General features: G+C 38.1%; 1 protein-coding gene across 9 annotated transcripts in view; it reads right to left on the bottom strand.

Annotated features, from left to right (window-relative positions):
* Window positions 1–22060, bottom strand: part of MAST2 (microtubule associated serine/threonine kinase 2) — a 219843-nt gene that overhangs the window by 61758 nt on the left and 136025 nt on the right. The window lies entirely within an intron of this gene.

Raw genomic sequence — 22060 nt, forward strand, 5'->3', positions numbered from 1 at the left:
CAAGGAGCTCCTCTAAAGGTAACAACCATGTCTTAAATAGTTTCTAAAGAAGAATGGTCATGGTAAATTTGATTTAGAAAACAAAAAATACAAGTCACATTCTCATATCTCATAAAAATTAATGTTCTTGCCATAAAAATAAAACCATTAACTTAACCTGTGAAATTTATTTCTTAAAAACTGCTTAATCACTGAATGAAGTAATACTTTCATTTCACCATAAATTTTAGAACAGGCCTGGGTTCCTTCTAAAAACTCTTTCCATTACATGTTAATGCCTGAGGCTTTTTCTTGTAGTTGGGAGAAAAACAAAGCATGATGAAAAGCCACCTTATGCTGTACCTGCCAATGAAAACTGTATATAAATTTATTTGAAAGGCAATTTGGGAAGCTTGCCATTTATATTCATCCAAATATTTACCAAATACCTACTTTGCACCAGACAGTGTTCTGGATGCTAGGGAAGCAACAAGAAACAAGAGAAAGTTTCTGTCCTCAAACTGGCGTACTGCTTGAAGAAAGACAAAGATAGAGGAGTGGAGGGAAGGGGTAGAATGTTCAAGAAATAGTAAAGTGGGTGAGGTGACAGGAGGGGAGAATGACAGGAAAAGGAATAGTTTATAAAGGCTATGGGGGTAGGTCACAGCCAGACTCTGTAGGACTGGTGGACGGTCATAAAAAAACTATTGGAAATGTGAGGAGAAACTACTGAAAGGATTGAGATCAATCTCAAGAATGCAATTGTGATTAGAAATAATAAATGCTCTTTCCTAAGAAACCATGAGGACGAATCTAATCATGTCTTACAGCCCTCATTATCTCAGTCACCATCATATCTCCAAGCTTCGCTTTCTCAATTTGACAGTCTCCCTCTATTCTCTGATCTTCCAACAAAAAAGCTTACACTGTGCCTCCCATGAACTCATTCTGTCGTCAGCAAACTCCCTATATTCTCAACTTCTTTGTTCAAAAATCACTTTAAATTCTAGTCCTAATTAAAACTTCGCCTAACACACACACACGACACCACAGTCCTGTTGAAATCCCAACACTTTCAAACCCAGCTTTCCATCTATTTTACAACTGCACTCAGGCAGCTGAAGATGACTAAAGAAAAATCCAAAATCATGCTGGCTACTGTCTCTTTATATTTATGATGATAAATATCAAGTGAGTCTCATTAACCATACTACAGTCACCTAGGCAATGTGTGCGCTCGCTCTCTCTCTCTCTCTCTCTCTCTCTCCAAGACAACTAATTTGCACCTTCTCTCCAAACCTCTAGTACTCCTTCCCCAAATCTCATCCTCATATGCTGACTTTGCTTTTTATCCAACTGGGTGTAAAAAGAAACAACACAAGGGGCGCCTGGGTGGCTCAGTCAGTTGAGTGTCCAACTTCGGCTCAGGTCATGATTGATCTCACAGTTTGTGAGTTTGAGCCCTGTGTCAGGCTCTGTGCTGACAGCTCAGAGCCTGGAGCCTGCTTCAGATTCTGTGTCTCCTCTCTCTCTGCTCCTCCCTTGCTCACACGTTCTCTCTCAAAAATAAATAAAGATTAAAAAAAAAAACACAAAAATATTTCATATTCCTGCTCTACAAATCCACTAACCTAAATTTGTACCCATGTACACATTTCTTATCTACAACAGCAGAAGGAAGACCATACTCCTATTGAAGGCAACTCCTTGAATCTCCTCCTTAAGAAGTCTGCACCTCCACTGCCCTCCCTCTCCTATGCCATGAATTTCTACTTCCTACTGAACCATTCTCATCATCATAAAAACATGCTGTCATTTCTTCAATCTCAAGAAAATAAAAAGAGGGGTGCCTGGGTGGCTCAGTCAGTTAAGCGTCCAATTTCGGCTGATGTCATGATCTCACGGTTCATGGGTTTGAGCCCCGCATCAGGCTCTGTGCTGACAGCTTAGAGCCTGGAGCCTGCTCTGGATTCTGTATTCCTCTCTCTGCCCCTCCCCACTCAGGCTCTTTCTCTGTCTCAAAAATAAATAAACATTAAAAAAAAATTTTTTTTTTTTTAATTTTTTTTTCAACATTTTTTATTTATTTTTGGGACAGAGAGAGACAGAGCATGAACGGGGGAGGGGCAGAGAGAGAGGGAGACACAGAATCGGAAACAAGCTCCAGGCTCCGAGCCATTAGCCCAGAGCCTGATGCGGGGCTCGAACTCACGGACCGCGAGATCGTGACCTGGCTGAAGTCGGACGCTTAACCGACTGCGCCACCCAGGCGCCCCAAAAAAATTTTTTTAAAAGAAAGAAAATAAAAAGAAAATCTTTCACAGACTTCCCTGACTTGTGCAGTTCTTTCCTCCCCTGTTTAGGAAAGAGTCCATGTAGGTAATTCTGTACTTGTCACTTTCACACCTTCATTTCCTATTGTCTTGTTCGTCCATTCTAAACAGTCATCCCCATCTTTGCCATTAAAACCACTGTTATCAAAATCACCAGTGATTTTGACCCTCATTTCATGTAACCTCTCAACATCATTTGCAGTTTCAACTCCCTCTTTAAAAAAAAAAAAATTGGGATATAATTTGCATTCAATAAAATATATAGATCTTAAGTGTTCTGTTCAATGAGACAATTATATACATCCATATAACATCCAAAACAAAAGACGGAAATATTCTATTACCCCAGAAATTCCCATGTGACCCTTTTCCAGTCAACCCCCTCGTCCCTCAACTACTTTCTTCTATCACCATGTTATTAATTTTGTTTTACTGGATCTCCTATAATTAGAATTGTACACCATGTATTTTTGTGTGTGTTTGGCTTCTTTTGTTCAACCTAATATGTGTAACTCTTCCTGAGATACTTTTCTTTGTTTAGTTTCTGGGACCTGATGATTTCCTGGTTTTCTTCCTCTCACTAGCTGCTCATATTTTATTCTCCTTTACTTGTTCCTTCTCTTCCTGACCTCTAAATAATTTAGTACTGAGGCTCAGATGTGAAATATCTTTTTTCTCTCCCTATACACACTCCCTAAATGATTTTTTTCCAGTTTTTCCAGTTTTAACTCTTTGATGTTGATGATACCCAGCATTTTATTGCTGACTCTGTGCTCTCTCCTGTGAGTGCAAGACTCATATATTCAAGTGCCTATTTGACATCTCCAACTGGATGCCTTAACAGGCATCTCAAACTCACACTTCCACAACAGAGCTCTTGAATTTCTAAAATCTGCTACTCCTCCCTACATTGTACTGTCTCATTGTATGGAACCACCATTCCTCCAGATGCTTAGGCAAAAACCTATGAGTCATTGTTTATTCTCTTTCCTTCACACCCACATCCAAAACAACCAGCAAGTTCTGTGGAATTATACCCTAAAAATATATCCTGTGTCCAAGCCATTCTATTTCCAATACTACCACTACTTCAGTTAAAGTCTATAAGATAATAAGATATTTTTTTTAATTTTTTTTAATGTTTATTTATTTTTGAGAGTGGGGGGAGCGAGGGAGGGAGGGAGGAACAGAGGGAGAGGGAGACACAATCCGAAGCAGGCTCTGAGCTGTCAGCAAAGGGTCTGATGCAGGGCTTGAACTCACAAACTGTGAGACTGTGACCTAAGCTGAAGTCGGATGCTTAACTGACTGAGCCACCCAGGTGCCCCAAACTCTATAAAAGATTTCTAAATGATTTTCCTTCCACTTTTGTTCTTCTTACTCATTCCCCTGCCCCTACCAGTCTATTCTTCACCTCAGCCATAGTAATATTTTAAAAACCATAGATGAAATCATGTGAATTCCTTGTTTTAAAACCCCAATGGCTTCCCATCATACGTGGAATATAATTGGGACTCCTTACCACAGTCATTCAAATTAACCCTACTGTAAAGAATTTTGGGGGGCACCTGGGTGGTTCAGTCAGTGAAGCATCCAACTCTTGACTTCAGCTCAGGTCATGATCTCATGGTTGTGAGATCGAGCCCCACGTCCAGCTCTGCGCTGAGGGAGCAGAGCTTGCTCAGGATTCCCTCCCTCTCTCTGCCCACCTCTCCCCCTAGCTCATGTGCACACTTGTGCACACGTGCACGTGCTCCTTCTCAAACTAAATAAACCTAAAAAAAATTTTTTTTAAGAATTTTTTTTGGGGAGCACCTGGGTGGCTCAGTCAGTTAGGTGTCCAACTTTGGCTCAGATCAAGATCTCTTGGTTTGTGGGTTCAAGCCCCACATCACGCTCTGTGCTGACAGCCCAGGGCCTGGAGCCTGCTTTGGATTCTATGTCTCCTCTCTTCTCTGCTTCTTCCCCACTCATGCTCTGCTTCTCTTTCTCTGTCAAAAACGAATAAGCATTTAAACAAAAAGATTTTTTTTTTTTTTAAATTAAGGATCTTAGGTAAGGTTTTGTATTTTGGGTTTTCTTAAAAAGAATCATACCTATGCTTATTCAATCTCTTGTTCTAAGGGCAAGTAAGATCTAAATATTTTCAAGAAAATAAACTCTAGACCCTTCAAGTTCTGAACATGAGACATTTTACAGAATGTACATATGAAATTATACTGACCATTGAAAAGCTTACCCAGATCAAAGGAATCCTGAGTAGAAAGATATCTCAGAGACTTCTGTACTTCAGGTCACTATTCCCTCAACAGTTACCCTTCCCTCCTTGACTTACTCAGTTTTACCCAGTTTTTAGAAAGTATGAGCTCAGATTAGGTTTTATGTGAATTTTCCTTTATTCTTTCAAGCAGAAAAATGTTTCTCTTCCTCGCGCCCCCTTAGCACTTGTGGCTTATCCTGCTCACAGTCTTAGTGTCACTGTGGTACACTAGAAAGAGATAGGACTTTGCAATTAGAAGATCTGAGTTTGAGATTGGCTGTTTGACCTTGAACAAGCCTCATAAATTCTCATGCTCTGGTGTTCTAAAATATAAAATGAAGATAATATAAACCTTATATGTCATTCTGGACTTTTCTCTTTCTTTTATATATCAACCCATCATAAATTTTGTCGGCCTTAACATCAAAATATATCCAAATTCTGATCATTTCTTACTTCTTTCACCATTACCACCTTGGACCAAGCTACCATCATCTTTTATTTGAATTAAGTAAAATAGCTTCCTCACTGGTATTCCTGTTTCCACTCTTGTTCCCTTGTCATCTATTCTCAACAAAACACCCTTTAAAATATAAATCAGAAAAGACTTCCACTTCCAATCATGATGGAATAACAAATAATATATTTACCCTCTCCCCTTATATAACTAATAAGCTGAATTAAAAAAAAAAACAAAACAATTTTCAGACATTGGACAAGTAGTAATTCAGGACAGTCATCGCTAAGAGAAGGGATTACCTGAGGTTACTATCTGAAAAGACCTCCCAGCAACAGTGCAGGGAGGAGGTGACCTGCACAGGGCCTGTCAGTGTCCCTGAATTGAAAAAACTACCCAAGAGAAGGAGGTGAAAATTCCTCAGTGTATACATAGGGTTAGGAATAGTTTGTGTTCCTACCAGTCAGAAGGAGAAAACCTGGTAATTCATGGTACAGCAGCAAGAAAATATTAGTCCCAAGTGTTACTCTGGTCTTACCTAACAAAGCTTAAAAGCAATCCTTAAAAAGATCAAACTATTTCCAAGTAACTTAACTGTGTCCCAGAACAAGGCTCAAAAATATGGAAAGCAATAAAAAATGACATACCTGATAAAGGGTTAGTATCCAAAATATATAAAGAAGTTATAAAACTCAACACCCTCCCCAAAAAATAATCCAGTTAAAAAATGGGCAGAAGACATGAATAGACATTTTTTCCAAAGAAGACATCGAGATGGCTAACAGACATATGAAAAGATGCTCAACATCACTCACCATCAAATTAACACAAATCAAAACTATAGTAAGATACCACCTCAAACCAGTCAGAACAGCTAAAATTAATAACACAAGAAACAGCAGGTGTTGATAAGGATGCAGAGAAAGGGGAATTTTCTCACACTGTTGGTGGGAATGCAGACTGGTGTAGCCACTCAAAAACATTATAGAGATTCCCCAGAAGGTTAAAAAATAGAACTACTCTATAATCCAGCAATTGCACTACTAGGTATTTACCCAAAGGACACAAAAATATTAATTCAAAGAGATATATGCACCCCAATGTTAATAGCATCATCATCAACAACAGCCAAATTATGGAAAGAGCCCAAATGTCCATTGACTGATGAATGGATAAAGAAGATGTGGTGTGTATATGTGTGAGTGTATATATACACAATGGAATATTACTCAGCCATAAAAAAAAGAATGAAATCTTGCCATTTCTAATGATGTGGATGGAGCTACAGAGTATTATACCAAGCAAAATAAGTCAGACAAATATCATATGATTTTACTCATGTGTGGAATTTAAGAAACAAAACAAACGAACATAGAGGGAAAAAGAAAAAAAAGAGAAGAAAACCAAGAAACAGATTTTTAACTATAGAGAACTGATGGTTACCAGAGAAGAGGTGGGGGGGGGGGGGGATGGGTTAAATATGTGATGGAGATTAAGGAGAGCACTTGTTGTAATGAGTACCAGGCATTGTATGGAAACATTGAAATCATTCAATTCTATACCCAAGAATATTATTACATTGTATGTTAACTAAATGGAATTTAAAAAAAAAGGAGTATGTTCAGCATATAAGCTAAAATTCATAGTTGTGTATATAATAAAAAATTACTAGACATGGAAAAAAGCAGGAAAATATGACCCATAATTAAGGGGGAAATCAATAGACCCAGAAATGACACAGATGATAGAATTAACAGAACATTAAAACTGTTATTATAAATATATTTCATATTTTCAATAAGGTATAGGAAAGTATGAACATGTAAAGGAGAGATTATAGATGATATTTACAAAACACACAAAAAAAACTTCTAGAGATTAAGAGTCTCAGATGAAAATTAAACTGGATGGCACTAACAGAGATGAAGCACTGCAAAAGAAAAGATTAGCGAATGTAGGCATAGCAAGAGAAACTATGCAAAATGAAACAGAGGAAAGAGAATTTTTAAAAATGGAAAGAGCAAAAGTGAGCAGTGGGGCAACTTCAAGAAGACTAGATGAGTAATTAGAGTCTCTAAAAGGGAGGGAGGGACATAAAAAATATTTGAAGAAATAACTGCTGAATAATTTCTAAATTTGATGATAATTATAAACTCACAGATCCAAGAAGTTCAATGAACCCCAAGCACAAGAAGCATGAGGTGGCGCACCTGGGTGGCTCAGTCAGTTAAGTGTCCAACTCTTGATTTTGGGCCAGGTCATGATCTCCTGGTTTGTGGGATTGAGCCCCACATCAGGCTCCACGCTGACAGCATGGAGCCTACTTGGGATTCTCTCTCTTCCTCTCTGTCCCTCCTGTGCTCATTCTCTCATAAATAAATAAATAAATAAACTTAAAAAAAAAAATAGAAACATGAAGTAACCAGTGTACATCATAATCAAATTACTTAGAACCAGTGATAAAATCTTAATAGCACCACATAGAAAAATTATGTAATACACAGAAGCACAAAAATAACAATGACAACAGATTTCTCATTAGAAAAAGATGCAAGCCAGAAGACGGTAAAGAAACATCTTAAAGTACTGAACCCAGAATTTAATACCAAGCAAAAATATCTCTGAAAAAGGTAGTCAAAATAAAGACTTTTTTATACATACAAAAGAAGAACTAATTCATTACCAACAGACCTGCACTATGATAAATATTAAAGAAAGGCCTTCAGGGAGAAGGACATGACACCAGATAGAAATCTGGATCTACACAAAGGAAAGAAAAGCACCAGAAATTGTGAATATGCGGGTCAATATAAATCACTTGTTTTTATTTTTAATATCTCTCTACAGGATAATTGAATTTTAAAGGAAATATAATTTACTGTGGGCTTTACATACATATGTAGATATAAAATGTGGGACAGCCACAGCACACAGGCTGGGAGGGAAGAATGGAAGTGTACCATTGTGAGGCTCTTACATTAAATGTCAAGTGATATACTACTTGAAGGTAAACTGCGACAAGTCAAAATTTTATATCTAAACACTAGTGCAACTACCAAAAAAAGTATAGTTAATAAGACAACGAAGAAAATAAAATGAAATCATAAAATATACTCAATCCAAAAAAAGGCAGAAAAAGGAGAAAGGAAAAAACAAGTACAGCAGGACCAAAAAGAAAACAAATAGCAAGATAATAGACTTAAGCCAATTATACCAATAACCACATAAAGTATAAGTGTACTATACATACACTGTCAGATTGGACAAAATAGCGGGACCAAACTATATGCTGTTTATTATTTGTGGCAGCCAAACCTAGGAACTACCTCAAATATCCACTGACATGAATGATAAATCATAATACACCCATATAGTAGACAACTACTCAGCAATAAAAAGGAATGAACTACTGATTCACACAGTGGATAGATCACAAAATAGGCTGAAAGTAAAAAGAAGCCAGACATAAAAGAGTACATACTGAATGATTCCATTTATATAAAATTTAAGAAAATGCTAACTAATCTACAGTGACAGCAGATTAGTGGTTGCCTGTCCAGAGGCAAGGGAGGGATTATAAAGAGGCATGAGGAAATTTGGGGGACTTATAGATAGGTTATCTTGACTGTCATAATGGTTTCACAGATGTATCCACATATCAAAACCCATCAAATTATATGCTTTAAACATGTATAATCTATTATGCTTCAATCATACCTCAATAAAGTTCTAAGAAAAAAAATTTTTATAATGTTTTTTATTTATTTTGAGAGAGCACAAGCAGGCAAGGGGCAGAGAGAGGGGAACAGAGGATCTGAAGCAGGCTCTGTGCTGACAGTAGTGAGCCTGATGTGGGGCTTGAACTCAGGAACCACAAGGGCAAGACCAGAGCTGAAGTTGGATGCTCAACTGACTGAGCCACCCAGGTACCCCCTAAATTTTTTAATATAAGCAGTATCAAAGTTACTCTTCTGCTTAAAATTCTCCCTGTCTCACTGAGAGTAAAAGTCAATGCTCTTATAGCAGCCTACAAGACTTTATGTGTGGTCTGGATCTCCATTTCCTCTCTCCCTTTTACTCACTCTATTCCAGATACATGGGCCTCCTCCCTTTCCTTAGAGTATGCCAAACCTTTACAAATGATATTTCCTTTGCCTATGTTTGCTCAGATAGCCTCATGGCTTGAACCCTCACCTCCTTCTGTCTTTACTCAAGTGCAGTCTTCTCAATCAATTTTCCCTGAGTCATTCTATTTAAAATGTAATCTCCTCCCCAAACTCTCTATCTCCCTTTCACAATGTATTTTCTCAACAGAACTTACCACTATCTAACATACTATATATTTTGCACATATTGTTTGCTGTCTCTCTTCCCATTAAATAAAAAAAAATTTTTTTAATATTTATTTATTTTTGAGACAGAGAAAGGGGGAGGGGCAGAGAGAGAGGGAGGCATAGAATCCGAAGCAGGTGCCAGGCTCTGAGCTGTCAGCACAGAACGTGACACAGGGCTCAAACTCCTCAACTGCGAGATGACCTGAGCTAAAGTCTGATGCTCAACCGACTGAGCCACCCAGGCGCCCCTACCTCTCTTCCTATTAGAGTCTAATTTCTAGGGGAGCCTGGGTGACTCAGTCGGTTAAGCATCTATCTTTGGCTCAGGTCATGATCTCACAGTTCATGGGTTCAAGCCCCGGGTCAGGCTCTGTGCTGACAGCTCAGAGCCTGGAGCCTGCTTCAGATTCTGTGTCTCCCTCTCTCTCTGCCCTTCCCCTGCTTGTGTTCTTTCTCTGTCTCAAAAATAAATAAACATTAAAAAAAAAAAAAAAAGAATCTAATTTCTAGGAGGCCAGGCAGGGGCTTGTGTATGCTTTGCTTACTGCTGTATTCCTCAATTCCTAGAACACTGCCTGGCACATGGCAGGCTCTCAAAATGTACTTGTTAAATGAATGAGTAGATGAATATGCTTTGTTACAAAGATTAAAATAAAAGAGGATACTTGTATACCTGGCACATGAAAGATATATCAAACCATTATGTTTAAACTTCTTGTGTATGAAAATGGAGATCTCTTGGCACTGCAGGGACAGATAATTGATTCTAACTTCATTTGCCATGATTTTATTTAAAATTTAAAATAAAATCCCCAACACTAAAGATCATATTTCCAAGCCACATGCCTTTTTATGAAGGTACACATAATCTCAATTGGCAAATCTGTGACAGCTGCCAGGGGAAAAAAAGGTCAGACACCCTGGTAAAGATGCCATGACTCAGCTGAGATACAAAACAAGGAACCGGCTAATTTTTCCATTTCAAAAGGCTCTGGCCATTTCCCCAGGATCCTAGAAAACAAAGAAGAGGTCTTAATTCCTTCATCCCAGTAAGACAAAAGTACTGGATGTTTACAGAATCAGCCATGCTAACTCTCAGCTGATGGGAGGAAACCTAGAAGTCCCCTTGAGCTGATGCTCTGTTGCCTATTGCAAAGACTGTGTTAAACCAGACTGCTGCTCAGTACTATCCCAGTCACTTGGTCACTTGAGCAAGACCTGACATTTCATCCTATAAGCTTCACACAGTCATCTCAGTGGATGGTGGTAGCAACAACTAAAGCTGTGCCATCTCTTTGATGCCATCGAATTATGGCCATATTTGGAGAGATCCCAGCCTTCAAAAATTCCTCCTTCCATCTACTAGCAGGTATTCAAATCTGACCCCTGCCTCCCTCCTTGCAGGAGCTGCTGTAAACTCATTTAGGAGGTCTGCTTCCCAGTCTGAAGCAATACAGGGTACAGAGTAGGATGCATGGTCTGCAGGCTCCTTATACCTCTCCAAACCCCAAATCCCACAAGTCCAAGTGCTCCTAGAAACTTGAGAACTCTGTAATTGGCTAACACATGGCTACTTCCCTTCAGAATTTAGAATGAGGAAAAGGCCACTTCTGGTTCATTAAGTATGATCAATAAAATATAGAAGAATTTGGGGTCATTTAAGTAAGGTCAAGTACTTCCAGATGTTATTTCAGAGTAACAACCATGATAATGTCCTTATAAAGACTGAAAAGCTAGACTTGCAAATTCATTCTATGAGGTCAGCATTACAAACAAAAACACTACAGATAAAACCAGATAAAACCAGATAAAAACACTACAAAAAAAAAAAACAAACAAAAACCAGGTCAATATCTCTGATAAACATAGATGTAAAAACCCTCAACAAAATACTAGCTAATCAAATCCAACAATACATTAAAAAAATCCACTCACCACAATCAAGTGGGATTTATTTCTGGATGCAAGGTGGCTCAATATTTGCAAATCAAATAACCTGACACATCACATAAACAAGAGAAGGGTTTAAAACCATCTGATCATTTCAATAGATGCAGAAAAAGCATTTGACAAAGCACAACATCCATTCATAAAAAAAAAAAAAAACAACAAAAACAAAAAACCCTTAGCAAAGTAGGTTTAGAGGGAATGTACCCCAACATAATAAAGGCCATATTTGAAAAACTGAGAGCTTTCCCCTAAGATCAGGATGTCCATTCTCACCACTTTTATTCAACACAGTACTGTAAGTCCTAGCCACAGCAATCAGACAAGAAAAAAAGGCATCCAAACTGGTAGGGAAGAAGTAAAACTTTCACTATTTGCAGATGACATGATACTATATATATAAAACCTGAAAGAGTCCACCAAAAAACTGCTAGAATGGATACATGAATTCAATAAAGTCACAGGATACAAAAACAACATACAGAAATCTGTTGCACTTCTATGCACTAATAATGAGGTAACAGAAAGAGAAATTAAGAAAACAATGCCATTTATAATTGCACCAAAAAGAATAAAATACCTAAAAGGCCTGTATTCTACAAACTATAAAACACTGATGAAAGAAATTAAAGATGACCCAAAATAATGTAAAGATATTCCCTGTTCACGGACTGGGAGAACAAATACTGCTGAAATGTCCATATTACCCACAGCAATCGACAGTTTTAATAAAACCCTATAAAATATCAACAGGGACGCTGGGCTGGCTCAGTGGATACAGCATGTGACTCTTGGGTTTCAGGGATGTGAGTTCGGACCCCATGTTGGTGTGGAGATCACTTAAAAAAATAAAATCTTTAAAATTTTTTTAAAATGTTTATTTATTTTTGAGAGAGAGAGAGACACAGAGTGAGCAGTAGAGGGGCAGAGACAGAGAGGGAGACGCAGAATTAGAAGCTGGATCCAGGCTCTGAGCTGTCAGCACAGAGCCTGACACGGGGCTTGAACTAACAAACTGCAAGATCATGACCTGAGCTGAAGTCAGACGTTTAACCGACTGAGCCACCCAGATGCCCCTAAAAAAACAAAATCTTAAAAAAATTTTTTTTTTCATAGAACTAGGAGAAATAATCCTATATTTGTATGTAACCACAAAAGACCCTGAATAGCCAAAGCAATCTTGAAAATGAAGAACAAGGGGAGCCTGGGTGGCTCAGTCAGTTAAGCGTCCGACTTCGTCTCAGGTCATGATCTCATGGTTTGTGGGTTCGAGCCCCACATTGGGCTCTGTGCTGACAGCTCAGAGCCTGGAGCCTGCTTCTGATTCTGTGTCTCCCTCTCTCTCTGCCCCTCCCCTGCTCATGTTCTTGGTCTCTCAAAAATGAATAAATGTAAGAAAAAGAAGAACAAAACTGCTGGTATCACAATCCCAGATTTCAACATTTAATAAGATATAATACAAAGCTGTAGTAATCTTAACAGTATGGCACTGACACAAAAATAGGCACATAGATCCATGGAACACAATAGAAAGCCCAGAAATAAACCTATGATGATATGGTCAATTAATCTTTGACAAAGAGACAATATTATACAATGGGAAAAAGACAGTCTCTTTGACAATGGTGTTGGGAAAACTGGACAGCTACATAAAAAAGAATGAAACTGGAGGCGCCTGGGTGCCTCAGTTGGTTAAGCATCCAACTTGATTTCGGCTCAGGTCACAATCTTATGGTTCATGAGACTGAGCCCTACAGAGCCTGCTTGCCATTCTGTCTCTCCCTTTCTCTCTCTCTCTCAAAATAAATATTTAAAAAATAATAAAATTGTTTATTAAAAAAAGAATGAAACTGGACCACTTTCTTACACCACACACAAAAATAAACTCAAAATGGATTAAAGATCTAAATTTGAGACCTGAGACCATAAAAATCCTAGACGAGAGCACAGGCAGTAATTTGTTTGGCATCAGCCAAGGCAACACTTTTCTAGATATATCGCCTGAGGCAAGGGAAACAAAAGCAAAAATAAACTACTGAGGCTACCCCAAAATAAAAAGCTTCTCCACAGCCAAGGAAACCATTAACAAAACTAAAAGACAATCTACTTAATGGGAGAAGTTATTTGCAAATGATATATCCGATAAGGAGCTAATATCTAAAATACATAAAGAACTATACAACTCAATACCAAAAAAAAATAAAATAATCCAACTTTTAAAAAAGCAGACATAAACAGACTTTCTCCAAAGAAGACATACAGATAGCCAACAGACACATGAAAAGATGCTCAACATCACTCATCATCAGGGAAATGAAAATCAAAATCAAAATGATACCACCTCATGGGGCGCCTGGGTGGCTCAGTCAGTTAAGCGTCTGACTTCGGCTCAGGTCACGATCTCGCGGTATGTGAGTTCGAGCCCCGTGTCGGGCTCTGTGCTGACTGCTCAGAGCCTGGAGCCTGTTTCAGATTCTGTGTCTCCCTCTCTCTCTGACCCTCCCCCGTTCATGCTCTGTCTCTCTCTGTCTCAAAAATAAATAAACGTTAAAAAAAAAAATTTAAAATGATACCACCTCAGACACATGTCAGAATGGATAAAATCAAAAACACAAGAAACAGTAAGTGTTGGTGAGGATGTGGAGAAAAAGGAACCCTTGTGCATTGTGCACTGTTAATGGGAATGCAAACTGGTGCAGCCACTGTGGAAAACAGTATGGAGGTTCCTCAAAAAATTAAAAATAGAATTACCATATGATCCAGTTATTCCCTACTGAGTATTTACCCAAAGAGTACAAAAAGACTAATTCAAAAAGATATATGCACCCCTATGTTTATTGCAGCATTATTTACAATAGCAAAGATATGAAAGCAACCCAAGTATCCATCGAATGATGAATGGATAAAAAAGATGTGGTGTGTGTGTGTGTGTGTGTGTATACACACATACACACACACACACACACACACACACACACACACACACACACACACAGAATGGAATATTACTCAGCCATAAAAAATAATGAAATCTTGCCATTTGTAATAACATAGATGGATCTATTGGGTAAAATATTAAGTGAAATAAATCAGAGAAAGACAAATGCCACACGATTTCACTCATATGTGGAATTTAAGAAACAAAACAAATGAAAAAAAAAAAAAAGAGAGAAACAAAACCAGAATCTTAACTACAGAGAATAAACTGATGGTTACCAGAGGGGAGGTGGGTGGAGGGATGGGTGAAATAGATGAAGAGGATTAAGAGTGCATTTTATTAGCGATGAGCATGGAGTAATGTATAGAATTGTTGTATCATGGGACGCCTGGGTGGCTCAGTTGGTTGAGTGTCCGACTTCGGCTCAGGTCATGATCTCACAGTTCAAGCCCCACCTCGGGCTCTGTGCTGACAGCTCGGAGCCTGGAGCCTGCTTTGGATTCTGTGTCTCCCTCTCTCTCTGCCCCTAACCCACTCGCATTCTGTCTCTGTCTCCCTCAAAAATAAATAAACATTAAAAAAAATTTTTTTTAGAATTGTTAGATCACTATATTGTACACCTGAAACAATTATAACATTGTAAATTATACTGAATTTAAAAAGTGAATGAGTAAATAAATAAGAAAACAAAGACTGAGAAGGTAGAGTGGGAGAAAAGTGTGTTCGCTCAGTCAATAAAGGGTGCTGCTTAGTTAGAAATAAATCCGTTATTTATCTCTTGCCTAGATTATTTTGACAGCTTCCTAACTATTCTCTCTGGTTTACTATTGTCTCCTATTCCCAGTCTCTTCTCAACACAACTAGTCACAGTGATAGCATCAATCAGATTATTTCACTCCACCCAAAACCTTCCAAAGGCTAATTTCACATGGAGATCACAAGCTAGAGTAATTGCACTAATTATTCCCTCTAGCTGAAATGCTCTTTCTGCAGCAATACAATGGCAAAAATCCCTTACTCTTTCAAGACCTTACTAAAATGTCACCTACCCCATTTCCCTATATGATACTGTGACCTGCTCTCCCCTAATCCCCCTTACTCTACCTTTTCTTTTTTTTTTTTCTTTAGATGACAGCTCTTCTTGGATTAATCAAGTAGTTTTTTAACCCTGCTTCATTGATTTGGAAATTATACACTGTTTTATTTTCTTTTTTAAAAAAGTTAAAGTTTTAACAAGGTCAGCCAATCTCAACCTTTCTATACAAAATTAGAGAATCCTAACTCCAATTCCTTCCTATTCCCTTTCAATTTACATATTATTTGCTCCTGTATTTTGGGTCTAGCTTGCTTTCATATTGCCAAATTAATATTATTATTGTTTTACACAAGAACTGCTTGCTTAGATTTACTCATATATTTTCCAATTTCTTTGCTCAGCATTTCCTCTTGGATCTCGCTTAGCAATGATTTCAGTGAGAATGTGATACTGATCAACATTCTCAATTTTGATGTTTGTCTGAAAATGTCTTTATTTTGCTCAATGACTTCCAATGATAATTAAGCAGGTATGGAATTCTACAACCATTTACTGAGAGTGACTTTTTTCTCAATATCTTAAAGGCATTATTCTATTGTTTTATGGCTCCCCCTATTATTAGTGTTAAGGAGCTTGCTCTTAGGATTACTGCTCCTTTGTAAATAATTTTTTTTTCTCAAGTTCCTTTTTTTTTTTTTTTTTTTTTTACCATTAACTTTGCTGTATAGATATAATTCACATACCACAAAATTCAACCTTTTCAAGTACACCGGTCAGGGGTTTTTAGTATACTCACAAGGCTATGCAACCATCACCACTAATTCCAGAACATTTTCATGAAGCCCCAAAAGAACTCCTTTAGCCATAAATAATCACTCTCCATCCCCCATTCCTCCCCCACCTCCCTTCCCAGGAAATGACCAACGTACTTTCTGTCTCTATGGATTTACCTATTCTGGATATTTCATAGAAATGGAATAATACATTATATAGTCTTTGTGTCTGGCTCCTTTCGGTTAACGTAATGTTTTCCAGATTCATCCATATTGTAGTATTTATCAATACTTCATTTCTTTTTATGGCTAAATAATATTCCATTGTGTGAATATGCCACATTTTATTTATCCATTTATAAATTCAGATGGACACTTGGTTGTTTCTATTTTTTGACTTTTGAAAATAATATTGCTATGAACATTTGTATGTATATCTGTCTTCAATTTTCTTGGGTGAACTTCCTCCCTGAACTCATTTATTAGAGTTCTTTTAGCTTTTGTTAATTCTTGAGGGTTCTCTAGCTGCTTTTAAGACCTCTCTTTTTATGGTTCTGCAAGTTGACTGCAATGTTTCTAGATGGAGATTTATTTCTGCTTATTGTGCTTCATGATGTTATTTTATTTCTAATCAATTTTGGAAGGTCTCAATCATTATCTCTATGAATACTGCCTTTCCCCCATTTCTCTATATTTTGTTGGACATTCATATTGTATCTTCCATACTTCTTAGCTCTCATTCATACTTTACATCTTTCATCTCTGTGCTGCACTCTAGATAAAATTTTACTCACTTTGGGGGCACCTGGGTGGCTCAGGCGATCTGACTCTTGATTTTGGCTTACGTCATGATCCCAGGGTTGTGGGATTGAGTCCTACATCAAACTCAGCATGGAACCTGCTTGGGGTTCTCCCTCTCTCTCCTTCTGCCCCTCTCTCCTCCTTGTGCTCTCAAAATTTTAAAAATTAAAAAAAAAAAAAATAGGGGCACCTGGGTAGCTCAGTTGGTTACGCGTCTCACTTCAGCTTGGGTCATGATCTCAGAGTTTGTGACTTTGACTCCCACATAGGGCTCTGTGCTGACAGTGTGGAGCCTGATTCAGATTCTCTCTCTCCCTCTCTCTCTCTGCTCACCCTCTCTCAAAAATAAATAAATACTTAAAAAAATTTTTTTAATTAAAAAATTTACTTTGTCTATGGCTTTACTATATAACCTGTAAAGTTTTCAAATTCAAGGACACAACATATTTATTTATTTTTAAGCTTATTTAAGAGGGAGAGAGAAAGAGAGCGCACACATGAGCAGGAGAGGAACAGAAAGAGAAGGAGAGAGAGAATCCCAAGCAGGCTCTTTGCTGTCAGTGTGGAGCTTAATGCCGGGCTCAATCCCTTGAACCAAGAGACCATGACCTGAGCCAAAATCAAGAGTCAGATACTTAACTGACTGAGCTACCCAGCCGTCCCAATGACAACATATCTAATTTCTTGAATTCTAATTTGCATTCTTCCCAGATATGCCTGGTCTTTTTTACTAAATATATGTGTTTCTTCTCTTGTGTCTCCTTTTATATTTTTATTCATTTTAAATATACTTATTTTATGGGGTGCCTGGGTGAGCATCCGGCTTCAGCTCAGGTCATGATCTCATGGTTCGTGGGTTCAAGCCCCATATCGGGCTCTGTGCTGACAGCTCAGAGCCTACTTTGGGCTCTGTGTCTCCCTCTCACTCTGCTCCTCTCCCACTCATGCTCTTTCTCTGCGTCTCAAAAATAAAGAAATGTAATAAAAAAATTTTTTTTAATATACTTATTTTATAATCTTTATCCGTAATGCTATTTTCCAAAGTTCTTAGGCTTATAGTTTCTTTTCTTTTTTAATTTGAGAGAGAACATGGGGTTGGGGTAGGGGGAGAAAGAGACAGACAGACAGACTCTTAAGCAGGCTTATGCTCAGTGCAGAGACCAACTCAACGCTTGATCCCATGACCCTGGAATCATGACCCGAGCCAAAATCAAGAGTCTGACGCTCAACCAATTGAGCCACCCAAGCGTGACTGTTTCTTTTTTTCTATTGAATCTCAGTTGTGGTGAATTGTTTCCTTTATGATCTGTTTCTTTTGTACTATGAAATCACTTTCAGTATGGCTTTGTTTATGGGAAAGTTGTACTATGTGATTTGAGGGTGTGTCATTTAAATGAAATTTTGAGTTTCTAACAGACTTGTCAAGGTTATTACCACCTAGAATCACTTCCTAGGCCACACATACACTATAAACTCCAGGCCCCAAATTCGCTTGAATAAAAGCCCTACAGTTAAAAATTCTCAAGGGAAACTTTTTAATTATTAATAGCCCTATTTACACAGATGAGACTAAAGAAATTTTCATTTCTCCATGCCAGTGGGTAAACTGTTTTCTTAGTCCACTGGGGCAAAGTCCTTTGAGGGTCCTAATTATATATGGGGTCTCAATTCTATGGTACCTTAGAGTCTCCTTACCCAAAACAAGCTTAAGGCCTTATCCTCTTTCCCCTAAAGGAAATCAAGACCAGTACACCTCCTCATTAGTCCCTTTCTTAGAAGTTCCAACACTGGTTTCCACCATTCAGGTACTGTTTTTTTTAGAATTAGGTCCTCTGCCATTTTCTTCACAATCTACTGAATTTAGCTATGCATGTAAAGCAATAATCATAATAGCTAATATTTATTAAGTGCTAACCAGGCACTGTTTAAAGCACTACATGTAGAATCTCATACCCTATGGAGTAGGTATATTATTATTCCCTTCATACAGATAAGGAACTTGAGGCACAGACAGGCTAAATAGCTTGCCCTAAGTCACAATAAGGTACTAACATTCTTTGAAACCTAATGTAATTTACATCTCTTTGCTCTGGGACTTTCTTAATGTGGAGCTCCATTCTAAAGATGATTAAGGGGTGCCTGGGTGGCTCAGTTGGTTAAGTGTCCAACTCTTTATTTCAGCTCAGGTCATGATCTCACAGTCATGGGATCAAGCCCAGCATCAAGCTCTGCACTAAGTGTGGTGTAGAGCCTGCTTGAGATTCTTCCTGCCTCTCTCTCTGCCCCCTCCCCTGTTTGTGCTCCCTCATTCTCTCAAAATAAATAAATAAACTTTAAATAATAATAAAAAAAGATAATTCAGAAGGCATGTATCCACAAAAACAAGGGCATGATTCAGTTGGTAGCAGATTATAATAGCCAAACCTAAAAGTCTCAGCAACAAGGTCCTGCAATGATACCAACTTATAGTGAAAAGAAACAAACAAAGGTCTAAAGCTCAAATGTCAATGTCCAAGGTATCACCACATGGATTTAAAAGACCCGGAATGCAGGGTGCCTAGGTGACTCAGTCGGTGAAATGTCTGACTCTTGGTTTTGGCTCAGGTAATGATCTCACGGTTCATGAGTTCTAGCCCCACATCGGGCTGTGTGCTGACAGTGCAGAGCCTGCTTGGGATTCTCTCTCTCTCCCTCTCTCTCTGCCTCTCTCTCTCTCTCTAATAAATAAATAAACTTAAAAAAATTTTTAAAACACTCAGAATGCTTGCAATGAATTGATACTTTTAAAGTAAAAAACATGAGAAGAGGGGAACCTGGTCAAATGTAGATCAGTGTAATGTCCTCCCCTGGAATTGTGTAACATAGTGGGAAGATTCTCTAACATGACAGTGGCAACATGTCTCCACTCCCAGTCTCAAGATGAAGAAAGAGTTGCCCACCACACCTTAGTAAATGTGCCCACCACCTACATACCGATAATTCTGTCACTGGTGACTGTAGGTCACATTCCCAGAGTTCTAAATAAATAAACCTGATAGTAGAGATAGGAGAGAAATTTAAAAGCCCTAGACTGGGGACTGCTTCAGAACTTGTTTATTCTAAGCATGTCTGTATTTCCAATGCCTGGGACAATGGCTGAACCACAGTTGTTATTATTTGGATAACTAATGAATGGGAGAGAATGGTCCTGTCATACATTTTTAAAGCAGTACATCTCTTGGTAATCAAAGGAAAGTGGCCAAAGAGACTAAGGATTTTGTCTTTGAATGAAGTATACTTCCACTACAGAGGCCCTCCACAAATAAGGGCCCTGGTAAAATGAAATAGTATAAAGTTACTCCTGATTACACAGTGTCTGGGAAGATGTGGTAAATTTGGTTTGTCTTCACTAGTTTCCACGGTTTCCATATTTCTTTGGAAATTCCAAATTATGAACCCATTCCCAAGTTACATTTCCAGACCAGTTTCTTTGAAAGTTACTGGTTAAAGGGAAATACAAAAATGTTTTGTACTCTATATGTTAGTCCAACATCCAGATTAAACCCTGCATTAGTAACAACCTTCTTCTGCCTCCTTCCTTAATAAATAGCCCAGCTTCCTGTCCTGTGCTCAAATTTCCATAATAGATAAGATTAAAACAGAGTTCTGTTTCTGTGAAGCAGACATGAGTACAGAGGCTACTTGAAGGACTAGGCCTCCACTTTCAGTAGTCAAACTCTGTGACAGTGGTTTTCAGTGACAGTTAATTTTAAGGTTCTATGCCAGGCACTCAAAGGACTAAAAAATGTGCATATATAATCAATCCTTGGCCTTCAGAGACCAAAAAAGAAGAAACTTAGATATGTCAGGGAAGAGAACTCAGGCAACATATACTGACACAGGTTCCTTTTAAGAATCTGGGTGTCTATGCTCCATAAAAATGAAAGAGTCAACTAAGAAGAAGGCAGAAGGTCTGAGGAACTCAGAACCCACAGTGGAGAGGTACTGGGAATTCCATGACAACAACTATGTCAGAGGACTGGAGAGTAATCAGTCTAGACCAGAGCAGAAGGTGAGAGGCCTCTAGGAAGAATAATGCTGGGGTGATTTGATCATTTGATAAAGAGAAGCACTTTGCAGCTTAGATGGAAAATTTTATAATGAATAAATGAATTCTACATAGAATATAAAGCAATGCAAAGATGAGATAATTATTACCCCCAGGAAAACAAAAAGTCATAAAAGAAAATAAATAGAATATAGCATGTAATGACTCAAGAATAATAATTATGAATTCATAATAGTTTAACATTGATATAGATAAAATAATTTTTAAAGTAGTTACTTCCTAGTTAAGTATCCCGAATCTTGATTTCGGCTCAGGTCATGATCTCACGGTTTGTGGGATCAAGGCCTGTGTCAGGCTCTGAGCTGACAGCATGGAACCAGCTTAGGATTCTCTCTCTCCTTCTATCTGCCCCACCCCTGCTTATGTGCTCTCACTTTCTCTCTCAAAAGAAATAAACATTTTAAAAAATAAAAAATAAAGTGATTACATTTAAGAAGTAAAAATCAAGAGTGGTAAGAATGGAGTAAGAGAACACCCAAGTTTTCTAAGACTTAAAGAACTGACTTTTAAAATTATGTCCATATATTTGACGAAATAAAAGCTAAATTTAAAATGTGGGTGGATTACACATATGTAAAGTGAACAGGAAGAGGGTGGTTGTGATAGAAGATTTGCCCAGATAGAAGAAATGTGTATTAAGCAGTAACATGATAGTAGTGATTACGGTGCATTTTAACTGGTACAACCATGGTTCGAATCTAACCTATAGCAGTATGTTTAAAGAAAACCAGCAAATGATCACCCCAAACCTCTGCTCAAAATCCTCTGACAACTGCCAGAGCCAAGTAAATATCTAACTTAGTTATTAGCATGCCATGCCATGATATGGCCCCACGCTGATTTGTCCTATCATCTCTCTACAAATCCACTCTCCCCACACTTTACACCCCAATGCTTAAACAAGTCCATGCCATTATGTTTCTACTCCCTTGCACATGCTATTGCTTCTATTAAATACAAGGTCTACCTGACAAGTGTGTGTCAATTCCTCTCTTCTCAAGTCAAGAGTTTCCTTATCTCTAAAGCCTTCCTTGTGTTCTCCAGAGCAAAATGAGACGTTGGTTTCCACACACTGGCACTGAATTTTGTATAAC

Source organism: Panthera pardus, unplaced genomic scaffold (genome assembly GCF_024362965.1).
Source record: "Panthera pardus isolate Hobbes unplaced genomic scaffold, ASM2436296v1 HiC_scaffold_11, whole genome shotgun sequence".
Taxonomy (NCBI): Eukaryota; Metazoa; Chordata; class Mammalia; order Carnivora; family Felidae; genus Panthera; species Panthera pardus.